Source organism: Dipodomys merriami, unplaced genomic scaffold (assembly GCF_024711535.1).
Source record: "Dipodomys merriami isolate MVZ:Mamm:240054 unplaced genomic scaffold, mDipMer1.0.p SCAF_2, whole genome shotgun sequence".
NCBI classification, from domain to species: domain Eukaryota; kingdom Metazoa; phylum Chordata; class Mammalia; order Rodentia; family Heteromyidae; genus Dipodomys; species Dipodomys merriami.
The window spans coordinates 59499054-59522136 of NW_027203381.1; the positions used below are offsets into that span (position 1 = coordinate 59499054).

The following is a 23083-nucleotide window of genomic DNA, read 5'->3' on the forward strand; positions in this document are numbered from 1 at the left end:
CTCACATTAGCCACTCCCTTCCACTGAAAAATGGTGAGTATGATGAAGGAGAGAAGGAAAAGAGGGAAAACCCCCAGTCCATTTTGCAATAGTCCTTGCTCACTGGTAAGCTGAAAATGGACAGTGTTGGGAGAATGTGCACATATTTAGAGATACAGTCAACACAACTGAGTCAGCATGATGCAGAATATCTGCTGTTCTGGTAAGAACAACATGATTTTCAAAATGTGAACTGTATGATTCTGTTGACTCTGTACGCATGCTAAATACCTTTGTATTTGCATTTTAAGCTGCATTGTATTATATATAAAGTTGAAAAGTAAAAATAGTAATAAATACATTTTTCTTCATTTAGGATGCCATTAAATAGCAAATAAAGCACAGTATGGTAAGTGAACAGACAGATAGTAGAAGGAAAAAAATTGTTTTTGCAATATATACCAATAATCTTTAAACATCAAGTTAGTCCAAACAGGTTTCAAGTGTCTAAAACTATACCTAAACGGGTGGCCTGTAAAGGGCAAATGTGCAGACAGACCCTGTGACATGGTTGATACATTTTTCAGTGCAAAGCTCTGTAGGACGCAAGCAGCAGCCTGAGCTTTGGCAATGACTTAATGTTTATGTGCACCTGTCATTTTGGCACTTCAAAGGCAAGATACAACTTCTAACATTTGATAGATGCTGTAAGGTTTAAAGAGCATGAGTACTTTCACATCCTGCCATAATAATTTGACAGATGAAGGAAAAATACTTTTAAATATAGTTTTTGCTGTTAGTATTCCAATGATTAAAAAGTAATGTTACTTTTAATGTTCTCAATCTCAGTAGTGTGTACATGGGTATTAACTTTATACTTATTTGTTAAACTATGTTTATGGCTGGGTACCAATGGTTCTTGGAGATCTTAGCTACTTGCAAGGCTGAGGATCATGGTTCAAAGGCAGCCCAGGCAGGAAAGTTCATGAGACTCTTATCTTCAATTAACTACCCAAACTCTGGAAGTGCAGCTGTGGCTCAAGCCAGTGGCAGAGCACCCAGCATCAAACAAAAACAAAAACCAAAAACCATGTATGTATGTGTTTCATGAAGTTTTGTGTATAATCTAGTCTGCAAAGAAAAGAAAAAAGAAAAAGAAGGAAAGTTAATGAATGTCCATTGTAGGAAAGGAAAGTTAAAATTTCCTATGACCCCATCAGAAGAAACTACTATTAACAACTTCTTTTCCTTTCTTTGTTTTCATCAAATTCAATGTTGTTTCTTTTGTGGAAATATTTAGGTTATCTCTAATTCACTTCCAAAATGACCAGAGTGCATTTCTTTCTGTTTCATGGAAAAGGTAATAGTCTATAGAGGTTCAAGACCCTTCCCTATACTTAGCAGCTGGGGAAGCCATGGCACAGAGTCTGAGGTTTGGGCATCTCCGTACAATGCTCTGAACCTACTCTTATCACAAGGATTAAACCTGACAAATTAATAAGGAAAATAGTAAAAGACAACCCACCACAAACTCCCTGTTATCCTGAAAAGAGACAGGGCACCAAGTTTAGAGTTAAGATCAGGACTTGCCCTACAGATGAAGGCATCATCAGTTCCTCATGAGATGTACTGCCAGACCCAGGGAAAGAGAATACATTTTTTAGAGGTACAAGGTTACAGGGTTTGAGGTTAGGAGGGAAGTTCTATAAATATTTACTGAAAAGAACTGCCTGTTAACTGGTTGAAACAGCAAGGTGTGGTTTTCTTTCCACCCCCAGAGAAGGCTGGGAAAGTTGGTCTGACCATCCAGTGGGAAACACTGCCTAGCCAAGATGGAAGCAAGAGAATTTAAGAATGCCTGGGATGACTCAGAAATGAGTCCAACCATCTTCTGATCGTCCTCTCCCCATTCCGCCCTCACAACTCCCACTTCCGTTCACTGGAGCAGGAAGGCAAAGAGGGGATGTTCACACACACAAAAAAAACTGGCCACAAAACCAGAGGCTGGGGTAGCTGGCCAAATCAACAGCTCTGGTCACCGTCCACAATCTAGCTCTTCCCAACAGGTTGAAATATCACATTTAATACTGTAGATACTGCTACACAGAAATAAAAATCTTGACTGGCAGGAGGCTGTACACAGAGGAAAAATACAAAGTCCAAACTTTTGGTGGGTGGTCTGAAAGCTTTCTTTTAAGCAAAGCCATGTTCATTTTTAAAGTGTTGTTTGCTAACAGAAGCGAGGTTTGGGAAGACAACTTTCCCTCAGGTAGAACCACAACTGGACCATTCCAGACTGAAGAGAATCTACCCTATTATATAAAGGACTCCAAAGGTGGTGATTACACAACCTACTGGAAAACATGGAAGTGTTTAACTATCATTTAACCAGAACCTGCCCCCACCACACACATGAAAATTCAATTCTAAGCTAATCCTTAGTTCTGAAACAATAAAGCCATTATTCATACAACTTAAAATATAGTCTACAAGGCTTGACACATTTTAGTTGGGGATATCCTCCGTGGGGTAGGGAAGCCATCTTCCAGTGCTGCTACAATTGATGGGCCACCTGACTGCTCCCAGCAGCTGTAGATATGAAACCAGCTGAGTCCGAACATCTGCATTTTTAATGGCAGATGCTCTGATGGCAGGGCCACTCACCCGGCTTGAGTAAAACATGTCCTCTGAGTAAAGACAGAGGTTGAGCCACTTGATTATTATTTTCCTCAGCAACACTGGGAGACAAACCAGAGAAACTGCAATTCAGGAATAGCCTTTCTAAGCACTTGGACACTAGAGTTCAAACTGAATGTCTCTTCCTTCTGGATTAAAAAAAAAGAATCCAGCTGTCTACTAGGTGGGTGTGGTAGCACATATCTGTAATCCCAAAGGATTGTGAGTTTGAGGCCAGCTTGGGCTACATGGTAAGACCCTGCCTCAAAAAAGCAAAAAAGTTAAATTAAAACAACAAAATAAAGCTAGCTCTCTCTCTCTCAAACTTGTAAGACCTACCTTGATTTTTGTGAGCCCTCACAAGGCAGATTATATGTGGAGGTAGACTAGAAATGGGGATGAAGGTAACAGGAAGCATTATGCGAGCAAGGAAAGTTATTTAAACTTTTGTTTAATTGATAAGATTTGTGAGCTAGGTCTTTCTATAGACATTAATTAACTCCACAACAGAAGAAAAAATATTCTATGTTTGGAACCAGGATCAAAAAAGGATTTCCTGTTGCTTTAAGTTAGAAACTCAGGCCTATAAAAATCTAGGTATCCAGCTATAACCATGCAATGAACATGAGCACTTTTTTTTTTCATTTTTGCCACCTCAAAGTGTGACAAAAGCAAAAACAATCAATCATCGATCAGTCAATCAACCAATAAAAGCAAAAACCATGCAAAACAATAAACTAAATCAGAGACCTAAAAAAATCAAAATCAAAACACCTTCCAAATCACTACAAGCCGAAGACAATTATCCAAACAATTGGCAATGGAATTATGTTTTTACTTTCTAAGATCTTCATTCTTTTAAAATTAATTACTTTTAGTTTCTAACCTGATTTTTTAAACAAGTACTCTTATTGCCTTAGGAAATTTAAATTTTAGTGCTTAGGGAGTGGACCTTTTAAGCAAGTGTGAGGCACTGAATTCAATCCCCAGTACTGCCGAAAAGAAAGAAAAAAGAAATTCAGCTTTTAAAGAAGTTATATATGTAAAAAGTGTAAAAACTGATAACGTTTAGATTCCTCATTTCTTCCTTACTTTAAACTTTTTTTTTTTTTTTTTTTTTGTGGGGCCTGAACTCTGGGCCTGGGCGCTGTCCCTCAGCTCTTCAGCTCAAGGCTAGCGCTCTACCACTTGAGCCACAGCGCCACTTCCGGCTTTTTTTTTTTTTTTTTGCTTATGTGGTGCTGGGGAATCGAACCCAGGGCCTCATGCATGCAAGGCAAGCGCTCTACCACTGAGCCACCTTCCCAGCCCATTTCTTCCTAACTTTATAGAATACTGTCGCCAACCGTGGACTTGAAGATTTGGTTATTGAGGATTATAGATGGTTATTAGAGGTTTAATGTGTGTGTATGTATGTGTGTGTATGTATGTGTGTGTGTGCACAGTGGCTAGCTGGATTTCTTCCATAGATTGGGAATGTCCAAAATGTGATAAGAAGTTCTCCCCACCACCACCACCACCACCAAGTGCTAGTACATGAGGCCTAAAATCCTAGCTACTCAGGAGGTTGAGATCTGAGAATCTTAGTTTGAAACCCGCATGAGCTAGCTGGGTGCCGGTGGTTGACCTCTGTAATCTTAGCTATTCAGGAGGCTGAGATCTGAAGGTCACAGTTCAAAGCTAGCATTGGTAGGAAAGTCCCTGAGACTCTTCCATTAATCACCAAAAGCTGAAAGTAGAGTTGTGGCTCAAATGTAGAGCATTAGCTTTGAGCACAAAAGCTCAGGAACAGCACCCAGGCCCAGAGTTCAAGCTCCAAAGACCTGTGAAAAACAACCACCTCCCAACCCCCCCCACTCCCCCCCCAACCCTGCCCTAACCCGCCCTGCCTGCCAAAAAAAAAGGTAAGAAGTGAAAGGCGGGGCTTAAGTGGTAGAATGCCAGCCTTGAGTGACACAAGGTAAGGGAGAGTGCCCTGGCCTTGAATTCAAGCCCCAATACCAGCATACACAGAAGTTTTCTCTTTTCTTTTGACTTTGTTTCTCTTTCTCATTCTTTCTTTTTGTGGTTCTGGTGTTTGGATGCAAAGAATAGCATTTACTAGGCAGGCATCCTACTATTTGAGCCATGCCTCCTGGCCTGTACCACCACCACTACATGCCAATCTTTTTTTTTTTAAAGGAATCCTCTAGTCATACTGCCCTCAGCATCAGGGGACAAAAATGCCGAGGAAGAAATTACTACTGGTATAAAGGATACACTCTTAGGTATAATATGAGGTATCAACACCTGAGCTCAGTGTATCAGTAAACAAGAACCACTGAGTCTAACACCAGAAGTAGCAAGTAGCCTTCTGCCCTTACTATAGTGAGAAATCAAATCTTTCAAATACCAATTCCCTTTCCACCCAGTAAGTGCTTATCTAAAAACTACCTTTTGTGTTATAGAATTTATTTCTAAAAATTGATAACCAACAAACTCTAGACCAGTAGATCTGGCAATGAATGTTATGTAACACTATTAGAGATTAAAGTACTTGACTCTAGATTGAGAATATTCCACTGCCACTTCCCCTGCCCCGTGCAGCCCTCACTGTGGTCATTTTTGGGAAACCCATTCCCCAAGTTCTTAACACAAAGAACTCCAGTCACTGATAACATCAGAATTTTCACAAGGTCCTCTGACCAGCCATTGAAATAATTTATAGATAAGCATAGTAATCTAAGAACTTTTCCATTTTCCAGGTATTGAGTTTATTGAGAACAATAATTTAACCTAAACATTTATATGCCAAGGCTGTGCTATAAAAGGATAATTACCTCTTTAGTTTATGAGTCGTTGGCCTTAAAAACAAATGTCAGGAAGGGAAAATCATTGTGAAGTTGGGATTCAACCCATTAGAGAAATTAAAATGCATAATCAATTACTGATTAGACACTAATAATGATAATGAATTCTGTAGTCTATGGTTTAAACAAGCAATTAGCATCATTAGAAGAGGTGTAAACAATTAACAAAAGGGCTAATTGCCCTCTGAATAGATATTGCCCTGGAGTTCTTGCACTGTAGCAATCCATTATCAAATCTCTACAGTAACTCCCCAGATACTTTCTCCCAGGTGCAGTGGCACTAATACATGCTTATTATTTATGAATACCACTTTCTCCTCTGGGTAATTTTGAAAAAAAAAAAACTCAAGTTGTTTTCCTACCCAGTACGAAAAGTAAAATCAAATCTACAATTGGATTTAGAATTAGCCAAGATATGGTCTCTCATTAAAAAGCAAAGAAAGGCACTATTACAATTTAACAAAGTTACAGTGTGTTCAAAAGGTCCCTGACATCAAGCCAAGAACATAAATTAGCCTGTTCAGAGAGAAAAGAGCCTGTTCCTGTGATAAATCAGGCAAGCACACATATCCAACAAAAATTAAAAGTACACCCACAACACAATAGCTTCTCGGCATTTATCCCCCTTACTGATTTAATATGTGACTAGAAACTCTTCAAAGGTAAGAGCTCCTGGCTCAGTTATCTCAAATTCTAGCATGTACCAGAATTCCCTCAAAGACTTGTTAATACACACACACTCTGCAGGATCTCTTCTCTCCAGTTCTAGTCTCTAGATGAAACCCAAGAATTTAATTCCAGTTGGTGGTAAGGTGGCCATACTTTGAGGGTAACTCCTGGCTTTCCTACTGCAAGGCATGTATAAAGGTAAGAGGAAGCTTACTGTTTGTGGAAAATATTCTGTTAACAACAATGGAAAGCTGCATAGTGAAATTCTTCCATGAATGCCCACACTTTGCCCTTAATGCTGGATAATACCTTGTTGATCTTGTTAGATAATCCTCTGGGGCATTTGAAAATTTCCAAAGCAAAGGAAATTCCCTCAATCCCAAACCCATCTCACCTGGTAGCATATTTATTCTATTACCTTGAGCTACATATAAGTTCTAGAGATGTACCTGGGGTTCAAATCTTGGCTGTTTTCATTTACTAAGCTGTTAAACTCTTGGGCAGTCTCTTGAGCTACAGCTTCTTGTAAAACAAGCGTAACAATACTTACAACTTTGACAGGATTCAGTGAAATAATACATCTTTAGCTTTAGCCCAAAAACTAATTCATAGAAAACCCCAAACTACTAACACTGTCATGCCTGGTCTTTGCTGAAGATTTCTTTTTTTTTTTTTTTTTAATTGTTAGAATACCATACAGAGGAGTTTCAATTACATGGGCAAGATAACGAGTACATTTCTTATCAAGCATTGTTGCCTCCTCTTTGCTTCCCCTTCCCATACTCCCCCCACCCCCCACCAAAGTTCATTTTTGACATAACGACTTGTACATCTCATTGTATCCCTAGTTAAATGATTTGTTTTTTTCCCTTCCCCTCCACAAATTATACCAACATCAAATACAGTGAAAGCATAGGTTATACCGTGGGGGAGGAACATACAAAGCAACAAAGAAATAATCTTATAAATGTTAGAAACAATTGCACGAAAGGAAAAAACAAAAACAAAAAAACATTTGAATACATATCTTAGGGTTCATTTCTCTAACATCAACTTACATGACCTTTTCTGCTTGACTCAGACATATACTAGTTATTTTTGCTGAAGATTTCTATACTTCTCTACCCAGGTCACTTGTAATCCAGGACATCCATTTCCACAAACAATTTCCAGCTGCTCTGAATTTCCAACAAGATTTCAAGATAAAATAGTATTCTCCTGAGAAAGTATCCCTCACAGTCCTCTTGGATTTCCTAGTTCTCTTGCTATTCCTGATTTTAGGCTCCAATACAAACGCCCTCAAATGTTGTCACACCCCTTCCACCTGGTGCATTTTCACCTAACACCCCCTGCGATCCCCAATTTTTCTATCATGATTCTTAAAAAAAGCAAATATGGAGGTCTGACCATCATTCATTCACCTAGACAACCAAAGATAAGCATTACCTATACATATGTATTCCCTTTGAAATTTATGTATCAGTGTACATTCTCTCCTTTTGAAAAACTTGTTTCACTTCCACAAAATTTTATTACAAAACTGATGCATAAAGAAATTAAGATTAAGGGCTGGGAAGGTGGCTCAGTGGTAGAGTGCTTACCTTGTATGCATGAGGCCCTGGGTTCGATTCCCCAGCACCACATAAGCAGAAAAAACCGAAAGTGGCACTGTGGCTCAAGTGGTAGAGTGCTACCCTTGAGCTGAAGAGCTAAGGGACAGCGCCCAGGCCCAGAAGTCAGGCCCATGACGGACCAAAAAAAAAAAAAAAAAATTGAGATTAAGACAGGAGTAGCTCATATCTATAATCCTAGCTACTCAGGAGGCTGGGCTCTCAAGATCAAGGTTTGGGGTCAACCTGGGCAGGAAAGTCTGTAAGATACTTATGTCCATTAAACCAGCAAAAAGCAGGAAGTAGAGCTGTGGCACAAATGGTAGAAGGCTAGCCTTGAGTGAAAAAGCTAAGGGACAGTACAACACCTAGGCCCTGAGTTTAAGCTTCAGTACCAGCATGTGCAAGCACATGCACACACGCATACATGCACGTACACACACACATACACACATGTATGCACACAAATTAAGATAACTAAAGATAGAACAGCTAAAGAGAACTATTAGTAATAATCTGATTAATGTTATTATAGGCAATGTGCACTTTTACAAATATAGAATTGTGCTATTATTTCCTGCAATCCTTTTTACTTAATATACTGTACAAATCTTTAAATGGTTTTTGAAAACACACTAACTTTAATGGCTAAAAGGATGTGATGTCATAGTTGGGCAAAAATTACTTAGCCCCTCGGAGTCTTTCCTCTCTTACATGTTTTATATATTCAAGACCCAACAGAATGAAGATGTATATTTGCAACTGTTGGCCTCCATCACTAAGCATACACCAGGACACAAATGTTGGGTGATAAAGCTAAAGAAATGACGACTGAATTAACTTGTAGACTAACAACCAACCCCCCCAAAAATATGTTCATTAAAAAGCATGGGCTGGGAATGTGGCTTAGTGGTGGAGTGCTTGCCTAACATGCATGAAGCATTCCTCAGTACCACATAAACAGAAAAGGCCAGAAGTGGTGCTGTGGCTCAAGTGGTAGAATGCTAGCCTTGGACAAAGAGAGGCACAGGGACAGTGCCTAGGCCCTGAGTTCAAGCCCCAGGCAAAAAATAAAATAAAATAGCACCTCCATTCATCTTCTGCTAGTAGTGCAGGTAGTCCATAAAACCCTTTCCTTTTGTACTCCAATGAAAATAAAGCATCTGTCCCACTTTCCAATGTTGTCATTGAAATTGAATAAAATCAGAACATACATACATCCCTCAAGGCCAGAAGCTAAGCCATATTTTAAAACTTTTCTTTCAAATAAGTAAAATGAGAATTAAGACACAACCATTTAACACTGTTTTTGTGTCTGGTACTGACAACTGAATTCAGGGTTTCATGCTTGCTAGGCAGACACTATCTACACATACCTCTAAACCTACATTGTTCTAATTTCTAGTTCACTACAGGGACTCAGGGAGCTAAGGGCATAGAGGAAACCAACCTAAGTGCTACTGTTCATTTTATTAGTGAATATTACTAAAGAATCAAAGGCCTTGTGTAAGATAAAGTACAACTCTTTCTGTTTACACTGTGCCTTTCCAAGGGTTCTCATAGAACTGGCAACTATGAATAGAGAAATTACCTTCCCAACACCAGGCATTCACAAAGGCCATGATCTCCAATATGTCCAGCTTTCCCTGGTACTGAGGGTGACTGATATAATTCCTGAATATGGCCAGGTGCCTCCCTGCGGCATACCACCCAGCCCCTTCAACTTTGTCCCTGATTCTCCCCTCCCTCTCTTTTTCCCTCCCTCCCCCCCACCCTTTTCCCCTTTCTTCCTCTCTTCCTCTCTCCCTCCATTTTTGGTAGGTCATGAGGCTTGAACTCAGGGCCTGGGCACTGTTCCTGAGCTTTTTTGCCCAAAAGCTAGTGCTCTATCACTTTAAGCCACATTTCCACTTCCGGTTTTCTGGTGGTTAATTGGAGATAAGAATCTCACGGACTTCAGGATTACAGACAAGTATGAACCACCAGCGCTCAGCTCCTGCTTCTCCTATCTAAACCTGTATTCTACCTTCTCATGTTAGGATAGTCAGCATTACTAGGAAAGAGAGATGTACATATTATTGGGGAAAGAGAGAATAAACCCATAAATCCCTTGGGAAAGATTACCAGCTCTCAGAACAAATTCTACCTGGGAGACCCATTCTGCCAGTGTGTCACATGAAGGTAAGGCGATTCACTAATCCAAAGAGATCAGCAAAGGTTTCACCTGCTGATAAACTAGGCATTTCTTCTTGATAGTCCGTGCCTCAAATTTAAATATTCCAATATTACCTCTCTCAAATTTTTCTATCTTTCCTGATCTCCACGTTACACTTAACAAAATGACAGTAGTATCCTCATATCATGCCAATTCAGAACCACTATGATATCTACCATTATTTTCTTGCCAGATTTTTATATCCACTAACTGAAGTCCTGACCTTCCTCCTTCCCTCCTTCTCTTTCCCTTTTTTTCTTCCTTCTTCCCTCCCTTGCTTCTTTTATGTGGTCTTATGAGTAATTTTAATTTTTTAATATATTAAGTAGTTATACAAAGAGGTCACAATTCCACAAGTCAGGATTTTTGTTTATTGTTCTTTCATTTGTTCCTACTGATACTGGAACTTGAACTCAGTCTCACACACTCTCCATTTTTTCACTCATGACTGGCATTCTATCACTTGAGCCACAACTCTGATATGGTTTTTTGCTGGTTACTTAAGAGATGAATTCTCGGGCTGGAAAGGTGGCTCAGTGGTGAGTGCTTGCCTTGCATGCCTGAGGCCCTGGGTTCGATTCCACAGCACCACATAAGCAAAAAGAAAAAAGCTGGAAGTGGCACTGTGGCTCAAGTGGTGAGCGCTAGCCTTGAGGTGAAGAGCTGAGGGACAGCACTCAGGCCCAGAGTTCAGGCCCTACAAACCAAAAAAAAAAAGCCAGCCCAGACAGGAAAGTCCATGAGACTCTTATCTCCAATTAAACACCAAAAAACTAGAAGCAGTGCTGTGGCTCAAGTGGTAGAGCACTAGCCTTGAGCTGAAGAGCTGAGGGACAGCGCCCAAGCCCAGATTTCAGGCCCCACGACTGGACCCAAAAATAAATAAATAAAGAGATGGATTCTCAAAGACTTTTCTGCCCATGCTGGCTTTGAATCAGATCCTCAGATTTCAGCCTCCTGAGTAGCTAGGGTTACAGACATGAGCCACCGATTCTCAATCAAGTCTTGTTTCTTCTTTTCACATCAGCCTCCCTCTTTCTTTGTGCTTCCTCACTCAATATATTATTTCAGACCTTTTTACCTTCATCATATCCATAACTTCCTATCTGGCCTTCCAGCTCAGTTAGTCCATTCCATCCAGCACCACCTGCTTAATATCTCTCAGCTAATCAGAAACTCAGACAAATACAGCATAGAATCTGAATGTCTTGTCCAGCACTCAAAATCCTCCATTGTTACAGTCCAATCTCTAGCCTCACAAAACCAACTGCCTCGCAGGACACATTATACACACCTGTGTTTCTAGACTATTTTTTTCTTCCCAAGACACAGTCTTGCTGTCTAGCTGAGGCTGACGGAAAATTCATTATCCCCATTCCTCAGCCTCCCAAGCACAGAGGTTTGCACCACTACACAGACTATTTTTGATGTTTTCCCTGCTCTTAGAATATCCTTCCTACTTGTCACACTTCTCTTCCATTGAATTCTACTTCCTCAAATAAACCGGTTCAAATCCTACCCCCTTTGTAGTGCTATCAGAAAATCTATTACATTCTTGTCTCTGTTCTTTCACCCATTCGAAAACTATTTTTGAGTTCCTTGGCAATAAGCTAGTTACCAAAATAAGGTGATTGGGAGAACAAAACAAAAACACAGACAAGGTTCCTGTTTTTACATTCTTCTCTCTCTCTAAGTCTTTGTTTTCTTTGTGCCTGTACTGGAGCTTGAACTCAGAGCCTCTTACTTTTTTGCTCTTTTGCTCAAGGCTGGCACTCTACCATATCACAAGCAACCTCTACTTTCCAGCTTTTGCTGATTAACTGAAGTATCTCTAAGATTTGTTTATCCAAGCTGGCTTCAAATGGAGATCCATAAAACTCAGCCTCCTACATAGCTAGGATTACAGATATGAGCCACTGGTGCCAGCTGTCTGAGTCTTACTCACCTCAATTAAATATAATATAAATCTGTGAGGAGCTGCTGTATCACAAACTTTTTTTTTTTCAATTACTAGCATGGTATCAAGCACATAGCAAATGCTTAGTAAATGTTTGCGGATTGAGTTTTGGTTGGTTATTAAAGATCTATTTTATGTCCACACATCTACCCCCACCAGCCTGTGACCACAGCTATTTACATATTTGGCTCCCACCTGAAGAGACTAGCTGTTAGTAACAGTATGTTCTAAAATCAATCAGGCTCACTGGCCACCTGACCAGGAACAGTCATTGTCTTTCCCACAGAGATTGTGAACAGTTTTGCCTTAGGCACTGAGAATGTTTATGAAACCCTGATCGGAACAGGAGGGACTACAGGAGTGGGCATATGTAGGCAATGTGCGGGGAGGTGTCTTCCTTTTTATGGCAACACAACAGACGTTTGATGAAGATTCCATTCAATTAATGCTTCAATATTCTCTATATATTCATAACCTTTTCATCTCATATAAACTCTCAAGCATCCAAATTAAGCATCAATTCAGCTATTTACCAAACGCTCAAAAGAGGCAACACACACAAGAAAAGCATGAGTGGGCTTTGGAATTAAGAAAACCTGGGTTTGGGCTGGGAAGGTGACTCAGTGGTAGAGCGCTTGCCTTGCAAGCCTGAGGCCCTGGGTTCGTTTCCTCAGCACCATATAAGCAAAAAGAAAAAAGCCGGAAGTGGCGCTGTGGCTCAAGTGGTAGAGCGCTAGCCTTGAGCTGAAGAGCTGAGGGACAGCGCCCAGGCCCAGAGTTCAGGCCCCACGACTGGACCCAAAAAAAAAAAAAAAAGAAAACCTGGGTTTGATGTCCAAATTGGCCACTATCTATCTGTGTTGAAAGACACTCAACTTTGGTTTTCTCCTCTGTAAAACAAGGACAGGGCCACCTGCCTCATGGGATTTGCTCTGAGGATTAAGTGAGATAATGAATGTAAATAAAGTGCTTGGCATAGAGCAGATGTTCAGGAAGTGGTAAGCTGTTGCTATGGCTGAAGGGTAAGATTCACAGGGCAGTGGTGGTATTTGCTTTATATCCAACAAGACAATTTCAAAAGAGACTTTGACTCAGTGGAAGAAAAAAAAGATAAATATATAAAAGCCATCTTTATCATGAAGCCTTGCAACTTCGGGAATATTCATTAAAGTCCAAGTAATGTGGAAACCTAGATCTTTCATTGACATCAAAAGCAACATTATCTGGAAACATTTATTAAATACAATACGTGTGTCCAATCCTCTTGTCTGGAACATTTGGTATTTTCAACAATTCAAATGTTTTGGGGGATATAGTTCAAGGGAATGGCATTTAACCACATTTAAAGTATTTTTTTACCTGTTGTACTTTAAGATGAATAGTCTGTCAACTCCTAGCAGCCACTACCATTCCTAGAACTGGTGTTGATTCTTTAGAACTAGGAACCCAAAACTAGTATAAGAAGTCAGTGTCTTGTAGGTTACTGTGAGAGGACCTACCTGGTATATGAGAGGCGCACAAATATTTGCTGAATAGAAGAGTCACCTCTGGTTACAACTAACCTGTATACTGAATATAATGCAATACCTAGGATATCAATGTAATAAATATTACTATGAATAACCATTCCAGTCAGAATCAGAGAAGGATATAGGGCAAATATTTCAATCTCCCCTAAAAACAACCAGTAACTGAGAAGTATTGACCAGAAAGAAGCTGGCATCTACTCTTAATCAAACAACTCTTAATCAAACATGTACCACATTGATTTTGGTCCTGGCTCCTCCACACACTCAGGGATCTGTGCTGCATACGATATATGAGTGGCTTTCAAGTTAGTAAAGGAAGTCAAGAATAAATGCCATTCTTTACCATTATGCTTAAAATCTATATATCTCTACTCTCAAGTGTGTGGGGAGGGGGCACTTTAAGAGATGAAGAGCTGAAGCATTTGTCTGTGTGTCTTTGTTTAATTTGCAACAAAGACTTATAGACAGGTGCAAACAGTAAATCCTCTTTTGCAACCCAGAACTCAATGCTGATATAAGATTTTGGTATATGTAAGAAGGAATATGACTCCCACAACAGTTGGCAATGTGAGGGTTTGTTAACTCACACAGGTTGCTCTGAGAATAAAGTTGAGGGGGGGGAGGGCTGTTTTGTCCTCTACCATTCCTAAGAGTGGAAAGTTCTCCTCCCATAACCCAAAGGTGGCAGTATCTGAGCCACATGGGGAGAGCTGAAAAAGCCACAGATGACCTTACTAGAATTTCATGCTTGCTTACACATGTGACTTAGGGCCAGCACCCAGGCTTCCAATCTCTCAAAAGTCACTCATAAATCAGCAAATGAGACACATGCTGCGAATAGTGTAATTCCTCATGAGCAAAGATAATGTCTGTGTTGCTAGACTTTTATTTTTTGCAGTGAGCAAGCAGATAATGGCAAAAACTGTCATAACATTTGTCATAACAATCTTGGAACTTATACAGAAGTGGAGAGAGAGAGAGAACTACTCCAGCTTTAACAGATAATCTTGTTTCATCTCCCCTAACCCATAAGATTAATGTAAAAGCTAAACCCAGATAGTGTAATCTTTAACTTATAAATACATCAATCTGCATAAATAAAAGAAAAGGATTTTTTAGGTAACTACAGTAGCACTATCATGCATTAACAAAGAAAAGCAATGTCTTTATATCAGCAAATATGCCTCAAATTTCCCCAACTATTTCAAGGTACTCATCTTCTTATATTCTTTAAAAAAATTAAGTAACAGCTTTATTTAGGTAAAGCTTGCACATGATAAATTCATCTACCTTCCCCCTGCCAGCTACTAGGTAGTTTTCTGAGTCTATGGATTTTGCCTTGACTAGCCATTTTTATTCATCTTCCCTCTTACACAAGTACAACCTGTTTAGAGATCTGCTCCTTCCCCACTAAGGGACAAATTTAACATCTGACAGGCACTCACAGAACAATATTCTCCAACAGACAGTCCCTGCTTTATTCTAATGTGGGAGCTGAGTAGCAACCACTTTATTTTATTTTAGCTATTATAAAGCCCAGAGTTTAGTCACTAAATTCTTATTATAGTATATCCCAGTATCAGATACATGTTTCCAACCAAACTTCCACCCCTTTCTTCACTTCTACCTTAATATGCCTTTTGTTAGATCACATATTGATTATATTACAAGGGTTTCTTGTTTGGTTGGTTGGTTGCTTGTTTTTTGTTTTTTTATTGGGGGGATGTCCGGTCGTGGGGCCTGAACTCCGGGCCTGGGCGCGCTGTCCCTCAGCTCTTTAGCTCAAGGCTAGCACTCTACCACTTGAGCCACAGCACCACTTTTTTTTCTGCTTATGTGGTGCTGAGGAATCGAACCCAGGGCCTCATGCATGCAAGGCAAGCGCTCTACCACTGAGCCACCTTCCCAGCCCAGTTGGTTGTTTTTGTATTAAGATAGGGTCTCACTACATCGCCTATGCTGACCTAGAATTCATCCTCCTCCTGCCTCCCAAGTACTGGCATTATCTGCATATACTAGTATGCTTGGCTTACTTCTACTATTTTTACACTTTTCAAACACTGCTTTTGGAACTGCTTACGATTTAACTGCACATTTCTTTCCAGATAGTCTGATACTATGCTACCCATGTCATAAATCCTAGAAAAATCTCTCCCATTAGGTATGATTGTATGTTGATAGGTGGTAGTCCCAACAAGTCTGCTTCTAGGATGAAGAAGCAGAAGAAATACATAAAAGGTGACTAAGGTAACAATGCGTGAAATTTACTTCCAAACCCACAAAAATAGAAATGTATGAGTAGAGCAAGATCTGCAAAGAGTTAGTGATTTATGGGTTAGAGAACTAAACCTAACACGGCTAAAAGGAAATACAGAGAAAGAAGAAGAAAAGAGACATAGCAGCTATTTTCCTGAGATCAGAGGCTAACAATAACAATATTGCTACATTGAGGGTGTATGTGACAACTGCAGAGAACAAAAACTACAAGTTTGCTGCTAGAAGTGTGAAATATTCACTTCCAGTCTCAGTGCTGGCTACTGATGGTATTGGTTGCTTTGCTCTTGCCAAACGAAAATATCCTGTAACAAATAACATGACAATCCAGTCTTTCCCAAGGAAGGGCCCCACAGGCAGAGAACATTCCTTCCTCCCTTCACAAAACTCTTCCTGCAGCAGGGAATGTGATGATCAATCAACTATTCTGGATCTAAATTTTGTTTATATGCTCCAATCTTAAACATTCATTGAAATCTTTTCCACTGCAGCAAAACATTTTAGTTTGGATTTAAGCACTACTGTATGACAACATGCAAGTGTGTTTCTGAACAACAAAGCTCAACAGCAAAATAACATTTCCTGCATTAAACCCAAGAGGCACAAATGAAAAACGTCATTGTAGAAGACATGGCTACCTGACAGCTACAAAGAGACAAGGACCTATCTTTTCCAAGTGATCAACCTCAGTGGAAGCTTTACTCTGAGGTACCAGAAAAGCTTGTGTGAAACAAAATTGGTTATGCTATAAGAGTGGTGAATATAGCTGCACACTAGTGATTCACACCTGTAATCCTAGCTACTCTGGAGGCTGAGATCTGAGGATTGCAGTTTGAAGTCAGCCAGGGAAGACTCTTATCTCCAATAAGCTACTCAGAAAAAGCCAGAAATGGAGCCATGGTTCAAATGGTAGAGCTCTAGCCTTTACCAAGCTCTAGCCTTTAAAAGCTCAGGGACAACGCCCAGGCCCTGAGTTCAAACCCCAAGACAAGCAAAAATACAAAAAAAAAAAAAAAAAAAAAGTAGTGAGCATGACAGCATACCTTATACTAGCTGTTTTCTGTGTCAGCGACTACTCTAGGAGAAAGCAGGCTTTGAGATGGGGGAAAGTGTGAGCAGTGTAAGAGATATAATGGCCATTTTCTTAATAATAGCTAACAGATTCATCCTAAGTATGTAAATATACACAAGAGAACCATCTCCAACAGGTATTCTCACCCATACTAAAACTTCCGACAACTATGTTATATAGAGCATTAAGGTGTGTGCCTGGCCTATTTCAAGTATCATTCTATCTTTTTCTCAAATATTGCTTTTGTAACTACCTAAGATTTGGCTACATAACATTTCTCCCTAGACATTGTGATACTGTCTTATTGTGGTCTTGATGCCTAGAGAATCCTTCTCATTTGGATATGATGGTTTTCTTTTTTGCACGTGATAGATGGTAGGCTGATATTCCCAAAAGTCTGGTTCTAGAACTCCTACTGAAATTTGCAGAGGGGTTTATTCTTTACTTGTCCATTTGCTTGAGATAAGGTCTCACTACGTAGGCCAGGCTAGCCATGAATTTATAACCCTCCTTCCTCAGCCTCTCAAGTGCTGGGTTTTCAGCTATTCACTTGTCACTGCTAAAATGCTTTATCTGCCTTTTTTTGTGTGTTTTTCCTACTTGTGCACATTAGAATAATCTGGATTATTTTTTTTTCAGGGTTAGAGCTTGAATTTAGGACCTTGAAGACAGAACTCTCAAATGCTGTACCTGAACTACAGCTTCAACCATGGTTAGGGAGTGTGTGTGAGAGAGAGAGAAAGTGTGTGTGCATGTGCGTGTGCGTGTGCGTGTGTGTGTGTGAGCATGTACGTGTATGCACATGCGCACCTACCAGCCCTGAGGCTTGAACTCAGGGCCTGGCACTATCCCTGAGCTTTTTGATGGTTAATTGGAGATAAGAGTCTCATAGATTTTCCTGCCTGGGCTGGCTTCAAACCATGATCCTCAAATTTCAGGATCCTGAATAGCTAAGATTACAAGCATGAGTCACAAGCTCCCAGCTCTGGATAATGATTTTCAAAAAAAAGTTAAATGCATGTCATAGATTCGAATTCAACTTTTCTGAGAGTGCAACCAGGCACTCATATTCTTAAAAAGCTCCCCAGTGTAACTTGAGAGAAGGGGCAGGAGAGGGGAAATGGGGAAGAATGAAGGAAGGGGTAGCACTGATCAGGAAGCCTACTTATAACCTCATGACCTAATTTATGGAATTGTAGCTTCTTGGTACAAATACTTAATAATCACATAAAAAATTCCAGTGACTCAAACATGAGCTAGAGTTGAAAATCAATGGTCATACACAGATACTTCTGACTCTTGCATCTAGTCATATCTGTCTCCTTCCAGTCTTTCAGTTGCAACTGGACATGTCCCTCAAATGGTTGAGTATCAGCCTTGAGCAAAAAAGCCGAACAAGAACATGAGGCCCTGAGTTCAAACCCAAGTACCAGCACACACACAAAAAATGAGCTTTTCTTTCTTCAAGGTTGAGCCTCCTCCATGTAAAATACCAAAATTCCCTTCCCTGGGAGGTCTCTAGTCCTTTAACCAGTTCAGACATACTTCTAGTATTAAAGCTTTTGTATTTCTACAGCAACTCAGTGTTTACAGAGATATTCAGCATCACATTCACAATGTGATGTTATCTATGTTCACTGCTATGCTTGTGCTTACAGGCTTGTCTTTCCTCCTTTGATTAACAGTCTTCTGAATAGGTATTATGGGACTTCACTATTCCCAAAGCCTGTGGAGGATGCAAAGACAAAAAATCACTCTCATAGCGGAACCTTCAGAAAAAAGTTGGGGATCCAGACCAGCTTTGTCAGCATAGGGAGACAACATCTCACCACTCTAAAACCAGACTGAGGCCAGGTGCCAGTGGCTCACGCCTGTAATCCTAGCTACTCAGGAGGCTGAGTTCTGAGGATGGTGATTCAAACCCAGCCCAGAGACTCTTATCTCCAATAAACCACTCAGAAAACTGGAAGTGGCGCTGTGGCTCAGGTGGTAGAGTGCTAAGTGCTGAGGGACAGCACCCAGGCCCAGAGTTCAAGCCCCATGACCAAAAAAAAAAAAAAAAAACCACAAAAAGAAAACTGAAAACCCACAGTTAGAAGACAAATCATGAACCATTGAGAGTCACTGAAAGTTTCTAAGTGGTACTTTTTGTTCTTATAAAAAATAACACTTTTCTAGCCTGGTGCCAGTGGCTCACACCTGTAATCCTAGCTACTCAGGAGGCTGAGATCTGAGGATCACAGTTCAAAGCCAGCCCAGGCAGGAAAGTCCGTGAGACTATTATCTTCAATAAACCACTAGAAAACTGGAAGTGGTGCTGTGGCTCAAGGAGTAAAGGGACAGCACCCAAGCCCAGAGTTCAAGCCCCAGGACCAAACAAAAAACAAAAACAACAAAAAAAAACACTTGTCTTTAAAATAGTATACTATATTCATTGTGTAATTGGGAAAAAAACCCCTTAAAGTAGGTTATCCCTTGCAAAGAAAAAAAAAACAAAACCAAAAAAAAACCATTGTTAATATTTTGGCAGCTTTCATTTCTGCATATACAAGGTTCTAGAAGGCTTTTGAACAGCAATGTGATATCATCAGGAAGGCTGGGTTACAAGATGTCTCAGGAACAACCTAAGACTTTCTGGGAATGGAAGTGACCAGGTGAAGCTGCTACAAACACAGTCACAGCTTCTCCTGTGATGTAATGTCTTCACCTGTACAAACCACAAGGGACCATAGCTACTTCATGCAGATCCACAAATAGGCCCTGCGAGACAAGTGGAACCTGAGGAGGAAACACAGGGCTGACAGGGGGAAATGTGCCTACACTTCAGCAGGGAAGACCTTGAGGGAGGTAGAGCAAATGTCCCACAAGGCAGTAACAGGTTGTCAAGCAAGGGATCCTATCTTGGGACTTGAGTTTGTTTCATAGGACCAGAGTTTTCTTGGAGACCATCCTCACCATGATTCCCAGGAGGGAGACTCCTAAAAATAGGCAATGACTGCACATCTTTTGTATGTGATAATTATGTCACAATAAAACAGCTCATAGTATGACAGCTCCTGCCTCTTAGTCACAAGCCGTGTTGACTCAGATCACAGCCTCAAGAAGAGCTTGACCTGTGTCACAACCCACTAATGGGCTCATTTTGCCAAGTTCTAACAGCCTTGCCCCCTACTCTTGAGACAAAGGGCCTCTGTCAAAGAGCAGAGGCCAAAAACTGGGAGGACATTTGCATGTCTCTTCCACCCTTATGAGGTGTTTACTATTTTGCTTCCAAAAAGGCTTGAGTCTAATGCGTTACTTCGTCCCCTTCTTTCCTTTGCTAATTTTAACTCAATTCCAAATTAATATTTTCAGCTCCCGGCTCTTCCCACCCGTTTATGACTGAGGAATGAATGTAAGCACAAAACATCTTGTGATGGCCTCAAAATAGAAAACAAGTTTAAAGTTTTATTTTTCTGTCCCAAAGCTGCCAAAGCACTGTCTGTCTTAACTTTCTGCTCTATACGGTTTCCTCTTCCTCCCTCCCATCCAGCTTTACCTAATAAAGTCCAAATAAAAGGGATACATACAAAGCAAAATGTATCAGTAAACCCCAGCTAAAAAAAGCAAAGCTCATGTAAATGTTGGAATAACTAATGAGAAGCACTGTCCTCTAAAGATGGGTCTAGCCGTACCTTTTCAGTAAGTGGCAGGTGCACCTAGGAAGGTAAAAACACACCACCTCCACTCCCTGAGTTCCCACACTGGCCCCCTTTCAGCGCCACCCACCTCTCCGCTTTCTATTAATGCTACAAGCCAAAGTCACCACATCATACTCCACACTCTGTCAGCACGCTGAAGGCAAAGAGACAAACTGAGAAAGACATAGCTTAAAGGAAGGAAGCTGGGTATCAGTGGCTCACACTTGTAATCCTAGCTACTTGGTTAGGGTAAAGTTGTTGGGTTCGTGGTTCAAGGCCAGCCAGGGCAGAAAGAAAGTCCACAAAACCTCTATCAAGTCACTGAAAAAATTCTAATATGGATAGAAGTAGCTGAAGTAAAATTATTATACCATTGCAAAAAGGGGGGAGGCACCTTCTGAATAAAGAGCTGGATACAGTGATGATTGTTTGTTATCCTAGCCACTGGAAATGCTAACACAGAAGGATTACATATATGCACCCAGACAAGAAGTAAGAACCTATCCGACAACTAAGGAGCAAAAGTCAGGGCTCAGTGGTCAGAATGCCCACTTAGGAAGTACAAGGACCTGAGTTCCAACCCCAGTAACTGCTGTCAATCAGTCAATCAATAAGGATGGGATGGATGGACGCTAGAAGACTGAGAAGTTCAACCCGAGCCTCCTCAGAAGCACTCCACTGCACAGCTTCACACCACACCCTTCTTTTTTTTTTTTTTTTCTGAAGTGGGGCTTGAACCCTGGACCTGGGTGCCGTCCCTCAGCTTTTCAGCTCAAGGCGAATGCTCCAACACTTGAGTCACAACACCACTTCTGGTTTTCTGGTGTTTAATTGCAGAGAAGAGTCTCATGGGCTTTCCTACCTGGGCTGGCTTTGAACTTTGATCCTCAGATTTCAGCCTCCTGAGTAGCCAGGATTGCAAGCATGAGCCACCGGAGCCCAGCCACAGCACACGCTTCTAGCTCTGCTTTTATTTATTTTTGTCGGTCATGGTGCTTGAACTTTGGGCCTACGCACTGTCCCTGGAGCTCTTCAGCTCCAGGCAATCACTCTACTTCTAGAGCCACAGCACCACTTCTTTTTTTCTGCTTGTTAATTGGAGATAAGAGTCTCACAGACTTTTCCTGCCCAGGCTGGCTTTGAACAATAATCCTCACATCTCAGCCTCCTGAGTAACTAGGATTATAGGGGTGAGTCACCAGCACTTTTATATCTCACACTTTCATACTTTTAGGTATTTGTTGGCTGGAGGTAATTCTATAGGACTGAGGACAAGACACTCTGGTTCTGGTTTTCTACTAGGGCTGATGAGATTACAGTAGCATCAAGGGTTTTTTTTGTTGTTTGTTTGGTTGGTTTTTTTTGGGGGGGGAGGGATTGTTCCTAAACCTAAATACAAAATGTTATAAAGGAGAGAATTCAGTGGGTATGAGGAACAAAAGCTGTAGGTCTGGCTATTAAAGTGGTAACAAGACTTTAGCTTTCTTGTAAAAGAAACATGATTGCCTTACATATGTCCTCAAACCAAGGGCAAGAATGTTGGCAAGAAACACAGAAATTTTAAGAAGCAAATGGCTAGATAGCAAGATCATCCTTCACTGAACGCTTTCATCTTCACGGAGCATATGTTGCCACAAGTGATCACTAATTTAATTCTACTATCAAAGAGAATGCTACTATCAAGTGCAATCCAAATAGCAGCAAGGATCATACATTCAGGAAGCTCAGCATACTAGTGGCTCATCTCTGTTATCATCGAACTCATGAGGCTGAGATCTGACAATCAAAGTTTGAAACCATCTAGGGCAGACAAATATGAGAGATCCCTATCTCCAATTAACCAGTAAAAAGCTGGAACTGAGATGCGACTCAACTGGTAGAGCCTCAGCCTTGAGTAAAGAAGCTAAGGGAGAATGTGAGGCACTGAGATCAAGCCTCAGTATCTGCTAAAATAGGGAGGGAGAAAGGAAGGAAGGGAGGAAGGGAAGGAAGGAGGGAGGAGAGAAAGAAGGAAGAGGGAGGGAAAAGAAGGAAAGAAGAAGAGAGGGAGGGACAGAGAAAGGGAGAGAGGGAGAGAGGGAAAGGAAAGGAGAGTGGGAGAGAGGGAGAAGGAAAGAAGGAGAGAGGAAGAAAGGGAGGGAGAGAGAAGAAAGGAGGGAGGGAAGGGAAAGAAGGAAGAAGGGAGGGAAAAGGAGTGAGGGAGGGAGAGAGAGAGGGAGGGAAGGAGGGAAGGAAGGAGGGAAGGAAGGAAGGAAGGAAGGAAGGAAGGAAGGAAGGAAGGAAGGAAGGAAGGAAGGAAGGAAGGAAGGAAGGAAGGAAGGAAGGAAGGCAGGCAGGCAGGCAGGGAGGGAGGGAGGGAGGGAGGGAGGGAGGGAGGGATACACACACCCTATTTAAACAATATTATCAGAGCTTCACATTTATTTTGTACTACATTAAGACAAAACTCAGAAGCCCACCACTACATCAGAACTTTGAAGCAGGATTTTATGATATAGTCTAAGAAGGCAGCGAATTTGTGATTCTCCTGCCTCAGCTTCCCAAGTGCTGATAGTACAGGTGTAAAACACATC

The 23083-nt window shown here is 40.9% G+C and overlaps 1 protein-coding gene and 1 non-coding gene across 2 annotated transcripts in view; one reads left to right on the forward strand and one right to left on the reverse strand.

The window, feature by feature from the left end:
• Igf2bp2 (insulin like growth factor 2 mRNA binding protein 2) overlaps nt 1–23083 on the reverse strand; it is a 156549-nt gene that overhangs the window by 79441 nt on the left and 54025 nt on the right. The window lies entirely within an intron of this gene.
• On the forward strand, nt 13902–14030 carry LOC138832696 (small nucleolar RNA SNORA40). Its single transcript, XR_011373639.1, has one exon. It is a non-coding gene; the product is annotated as a small nucleolar RNA SNORA40 (small nucleolar RNA).